Source organism: Nannospalax galili, unplaced genomic scaffold, assembly GCF_000622305.1.
Source record: "Nannospalax galili isolate Female #2095 unplaced genomic scaffold, S.galili_v1.0 scaffold3849, whole genome shotgun sequence".
In the NCBI taxonomy this organism is placed as follows: domain Eukaryota; kingdom Metazoa; phylum Chordata; class Mammalia; order Rodentia; family Spalacidae; genus Nannospalax; species Nannospalax galili.
Window position 1 is genome coordinate 68,803 of NW_008359091.1, and position 6,771 is coordinate 75,573.

Sequence of the window (6,771 nt, forward strand, 5' to 3'; positions counted from 1 at the left end):
TTACCTCGTCTTGACCCAAAACTCCCTGGTGAGCACCCTCCTCAGCACAGCTTTCACATCTTTGTTCTCAAGGTGTAGATGAAAGGGTTGAGGGTGGGGGTGTCAATGCCATAGAACACAGCCCTGATCTTGACCCTGTCCCAAGAGTAGCTGGAGGGAGTCTGAACATACATGCTGATGGAGGTGAAGTAGAACAGGAAGACCACCAGTAAGTACCTTCCAGCGACTCTCAGCAGAGCAGATCTTCATTGCTGCCTGAGTGATGAACATGTAGGTGCTCAGGATGAGGTTGAGCAGGGCCAAGAGCAGGAAGGCCTCAGTAACGCTGAGCTTGGTTTCCTTCACTGTTGTGTCTGCACAAACTAGCTTCAGAAGGGCCGGGACTTCACAGAAGAAATGGTCTATCACCCTCCATCCACACCTGGGAGCCACCACAGTGAGAGTGGACTGCACAAGAGAGTTTGCAAAGCCACTAATCCTGGTCCCAGTAGCGACGTGGATGCGCCCTCTTTGGTTCATGATGATGGGGATACTGAAGAGGCTTGCAAATGGCAGCAAAGGGGCCGAAGGCCATGATGGCTGGAAGTATTCATTCAGGTGAGTCCCAGGCTAGAAAAATATAGAGCTGGGCAATGTAGAAGCCATAGCTGATGATCTTTTCTGGCCCTCTGATGTTCACCAGCATCTCAGAGACTATACTGGTAGTATAGCAAAGGTTCAGAAGAAGGAGATTGGAGATAAAAAAGTACATGGGACTGTCAACCTGAGAGTCTAGGCGGGAAGCTAGGATACTGGAGATATTTGCAAATAAGGCAAAGACATAGGCCACTGAAGAATTACCAGGTGGTATTTCCAGCCACCGCTGTTCAGAAACCCCAGTAAGATGAAGTCATCCAGGGAGCTGGCCCACATATTAAACATTCATGGGTTAAATTCCAGCCACCACCTGCAAATATCTACTCCTAGGCACAGGTATCACTGGCGAGAGGAAACAGCTGAGAGTCAGAGGCCAGACATGTTGACATAAAGTGGCTGTTTTTGCTCTATTTGTATCTGTTTCTAAAGAGTAAAGCTTATGCAATCTGCATGTCTATCTTGATGATGGTGCAATGTTGTGTCAACATGGTTGACATTGAGAGACTGGGAAGAAAAGAACAAAATACCATTTGGGGAGAAAAGAACAAGGTACCAGCAAGGTACCTCAGGAATGCTGTTAGTTAATGGCTGTTCCAGTTTGCCACTCTCTGGATTTTTATACACATTCTTCTAAAAAGCAGTAGTGGTATTGCCATTGACTGTGTATGGCATGGTATTTAGGGTCACAGGACAGTGTGCATAACACAAACTTGGAGAAGACAGAGCTTCCCCCAAACAATCTGACCAAAGGACAAAGGACAGAAGGCAGTGGATCTGCAGCTGAAGTCAGGCTGAGGCAGCTGGGTGGGGCCATCTTTCTTACAATGAGAATGAGGCCTGGAGCATCATGGGACCTAGAGCTCTTCATGAAGCCTGTGTGGTGATGTGACAGCATGTCAGGACTCCCTTGCTCTTCCCTGTTCTCCCATTCAGGAAACTAAAAGCACAGAGGAGAAAGCAAAGCATTCAGGCAAGGTCCCAGAAAATTCAGGCCTAAGACACTCACAGGTTGTGAACATGCTGTTTAAACAAATCTACAGATCCTTGGAATTTTAATCACAAAGAGAAATCACCAGAGTCTCACACATTTATTCCCTTGCAATTGTGGCCTGTGTATGATCACTCAGTGTCATCATCAACACACTGGGACACACATGGCCCTTTCCATATTTTCACCTGTGAACTGTCAGTTCCACTACATCCACCACCTTTATTGTCCTATCTAAACCATTCAATTCCTTTAATATATTTTGTGAAAAATATCTGCAATGACCAAATTTTCTCTTAAGTCTTAAATTCATTTTTGTGGGGCTGGGAAATGGCTCAGTTGGTAAAAGAGCTTGCTACACAAGCCTGATGACCTGAGTTTTATCTCTAAGACCCATTAAGATGATGCAGAAGAAGAAGAAGGGGAAGGAAGAAGTGGAGGAGCAGGAGTAGGGACAGGAGAAGGTGAAGGGGAAGAGGAGTTAGAGGAGGAGAAGGATGTGGCAGTGATGCCCCACATCTAGAAATACCAGTATTCTTAAAGCAAGATGGACACAGACACAGGAGAACCTGGCAGAAACTCCTGCATGCAGCACAGCAGTAGATAAAAACAGCAGAGAGCTGACTCAACACAGAGTGCAGGGAGAGAACCAGAAAATCTAGTCTGATCTCCACACGCATGCATTGTCATCCTGCACACAAATATACACACACATATACACATATGCTTACATAATAATAAATAAATAGATCTTTAAATTTATTTTTGTTTGGGGTCCTATATTTGTGTGAATTTTCCTTATATTTTTCTCTGGTTGTTTCATAAAAGGATTTTTTTCTTCCTTCCAATCCTAGTTTTTCTGTTTACTGTGTGACTTTGGCGTAATTAACTATTTTCTCCTTCAATGCTTTCTTCTCATTTTTAAAATGAGCGTGATTACACTTACATAAGTAAACACATCAAACAATCTAATTATTGCAATGTACATTGCAAGCCTAGTTCAGTTTTGGCTCTATACCAGAATTCAATCACTATGATTTTTTGTTTATCTGCTTCTGCGTTCCAAACATGCTATACCTGCCTTAATTTGTACATCAACACAGAGTGCATAATGGTACTGCACGATGACCAAGTATCTCCTGGAAAGTAGTAAAGATGATATGGCTAAGAAATCACTCCCAGATTGATTATCTTTCTGACTCCCTTGTTTGGCCCTACAACCCCATTATTACAAAATGCAATTGATCCTCTTAGTGGCTTAAGTTGTCCAGGTCCACATTCTAAGCTTGTGTCTTCTGAGCTATGGAATTAGTCAGTGTGTGTAGAATGAGCGACAGTGAGAAGTAATCAAAGAAACACTAGTGTCACAGCTTTACCTTCTGGGGTTATACTACATTTAAGCCAGTGTGATGACACACCCCTGTAATCCCAGCACTTGGGAGGCAGAAGAAGGAAGTTTGCAGCCAGCGTGAGCTGCATATTATAATACTGTCTAAAAAGGAAAATAAAATGAAAGAAATGTTATATCCAAAGTCCAGAGATCAATATTCACCCTCTCACATCTGTAAAGCCTTCATTTTGTTTATCACTAGTGTTTTGGTGCCCAAATGTATTTGTTCTCTCTGAACTGTAATTTTCTGTCATCTGAATTGTCAAATGAACCAATTCCCTTTTATATATCTGTGAAGAGTGTATTTATTGAGAAACTCCAAAGACAGATTGAATGCCCTCTAGTTCCCCACTTTCATCTGGGAAGCACACTGGCTCATTTGGAAGACAATCTGACGTTACCCAGAAATGATCACATATCACAGCACAGAACTTTCCAGTGATTCTTGATACTCAAAGATCTTATGCTGAAATGCAGTCTTGCACTCAGCACCTCATGAAATAATGGCTTGAACCTGGCTGAGGTTACCCAGCTCGTGTCCTACTTCCCCTGATGGCTCTGCTGATGTGAAAGTACAAGGCAGTTATCCAGGAAGGAAGGGTCACTACAAGGACAAAGATGTTTTTAAGGAGTTACTTCTCTCTTCTTCATTGATTGTTCAGAACACTTTTGTAACTCCTTCGTGATGTACTCCAAATTAATCACATATATTGAGATTATATCCACAGAGAGAGGTTTTATCTACACATGTGATGAGTAGGAGCATTTTGCTTCTCCTAATGGGTCTGTTTCCCAAGTGCATAACTACAGAAACAACAGTACGTGCTAAGCAAAACAGGTGGTTATTGTCGAATAGCTAACTTGGAATTGGCAGAAACCAGAGAACCTCAAACTCTGTTTGATACTCTGATGTGTGAGATGATTTCACCATTCCTTCCATCTGAAACCTTCATCAGTTATTGACGCTTTATCAAGGACCCAGATAAACCATTTACTTTCCATTCAAAGTACAAGAGCAAAATCAAATTATTCTTTTACTCACAGTATTTTAGCCTTCTATAACTAAATATAAAATTGATGTCATGAATAACCAATAAATCCACTTTTTTACTTGGTAGGAATCAATGGGCTTTGAATTTTCCATTTTCATAACTTGTGGCAATCATGTCAGTCAATAAGAATCAAAACACCTGTGTATAGACTGCACAGTGTTTTCATGACAATCGAGAACAAATTTGACTTGAAAATTAAAGAAAAATAACTGTGCAGTAAGGTATGTAATGCAAATTGAAATGCAATAGCAACACAAATAGTTGAATATTATTATTTCTCTATGTAGGAAAACTATACTGCAATGATTCCAGAAATTTCCATCCTCTAGAAAATTAAGTTGATTATTTTCTTGCAACTTCTTTCATAAATGCTGGTATATCCTATCTCTATAATTTTTTTTTTGCTTTCTGGTTTTGCTTTTGGCTATTTTAAGAGAGGAATCACAACTACAAGTGAACTTGTGAGCTGAGCGTGGTGGCCCATGCCTTTAATTCCAGCACTTGGGAGGCACAGTCAGAGGCAGAGGCAGGTGAATCTCTGAGTTCAAGGTCAGCCTGGTCTACAAAGAGAGTTCCAGGACAGCTGGGGCTACAGGGAGACCCTGTCTCAAAATGAAAAAAAAATCACTTGTGGATGTAATTCAGAAGGAAAGATTGAGTAATGTTAGAGTTTGAATACGATATCTGCAGTTTCATAATCCCAAAGTTTTCCCCTGAAACAAAAATGAAGGTGGCTAGAAGAATTAACATTTCAGTTGAAAACTATTATTTTGGAGTTTCTCCAGTGAGTGATCCTGTTATCCCAACACATCACAGCGATCACAAAAATCACAGAGACTGGTTTGACCCACCTTCCCTTCCCAGATCTCTTCTGTGTTTTCCTGGTGCTGGATCTCCAGACTTCGGGCATGAACTGGCTCAGCACACTTACCTAAGTTACTCCATTTTGTTCAGAGCCATTTTAGCAGCAACTTTGCTCCACACAAAAAGGAAAAGGGGGGCAACCTTGGGTCTTGGGAAATTGTCCTAGCCATAAATCATGGAATGTGCTAATTCCAGACATTATACATCTAACTAACCAGCTTGTTTTAGATTCTGTAATCTGCTTGCTATCTTGGGTCATCTTGACCCAGGGCATAAGACCACCCTTGTTATCCTGTTATTGTATGACCACCTAGAAGTAATTTACTTTGACTGTCTTATTATACTTATTATATATAAAATGGTTGGCTAGTTTTAAGGTCACAAAGTTGGATGCCAAGTTATATGACTGTATCACTTGTCTGTATAATGATTGGTTGCTGATTAATAGAATCAAAATTCTGCTATGTTGTACAAATCTGATTGGTTCACAAGTGTCCTGTTTTAATAATAATTCTGTAATCCTTTAAAAACTCTGACCTGACAATCATCAGGGCTGCTTCTACTCCCGAGATAGGCAGCCTGGCTGGTCGAAAAATAAAATATAGCTTGCTACTTCTCTTAAAGTTGTGTTGGTGATTTTGCATAGTGAGCAGGAGTGAAGGGAGACCAGGCTGCAGCTCAGACAGGACACGCAGACACATTTGTGTCTGAATCTTCTTTAGGACCTGTAGACAGGTCAGCTCTAAGAACCCAACTCCAGTTTTTTTGCTGTCCACAGAGTCACATCAGCAGGGGGCTCTCCCATTTCCCTGAGTTACCATCTTAGCTGCATCCTGTTTTAAGCCTTGGAGATTCATTGCAGTTATCACTGCTGTCCCTGGCATGTCCAGAAGAAAAGAAACAGAGGGACCAGGGGTGAGTAAACCTCAGAAACAAGTGGAAAATGTCTCTAACAAAACACCATCTTCAGAGTTTGAGAAGAAGTAATGAAATCAATTCCCATAAGACCTGGTGTCAGGAGTTGCCACAACAGGTTATATAGTTCAGACTAGAAGTAGAAAACTCCCCTTCCTTTCAGGTTTCCTCCTAGGCTGCCCCTGTATATTATATAAGTCATTAATGGCTATGAAATATATTCATGTGGTAGGCATTTCATTGCATGTGCATTTTTATTATCCTTTTCAGTACTTTATTGAATTTTGGTAATTTAATACAATATATTTTGCTAATATTTAGACCCTTTTTCCTAACTGCACCTCTCTTATGGCCTCCCACTGGATTTCATGTACTCTGTCATATATATTAAGACCTATCGAGTCAAGTTTGTGTTCCCAAATGTCTTCCTGTGTGTGTCCATGCATGGAGCCATAACTAATGTAGACTCTATAATCAAAACTAGAAGCTCAACAGTCAAAGCGAAGTTCAGCATGGTGAAATATGGTTGAAACATGGTGTGGCCCACTACTTCAGCTGCATCAGCATTTCTAATTTCTTTTGTACTGTCTCTGGAGTAGTGAGAAAATTGGCAGGCATGAGCCAGTAAGACTGTGTGCAAACACTAAATTTGTGTCAGACTTTGTATCACACTATCAAAACTTGTCTGCTTTTGGTCAAACATCCTGAATTAACTTGCTTGTGGTGTGTTAGAGAGGGGAGTATCAGGTAGGATAACTAACACTAAAATCTTTGAAAATGCCATATGGAAACCTACTTCTGTAGAAGCTTCCTAAAAAATACATATGCATATAAAAACGAGGTTTAAATGACATTACCTGATAAGGGGGGACAACGCCTTTCCCAGACACGATTGGTTACCCAATAAAAAGCACGGTGGCAGGGTA

General features: G+C 41.0%; 1 pseudogene; it reads right to left on the reverse strand.

The window, feature by feature from the left end:
- LOC103725447 lies at positions 1 to 912 on the reverse strand (annotated as a pseudogene).
- Positions 913 to 6,771: the final 5,859 nt, after the last annotated feature.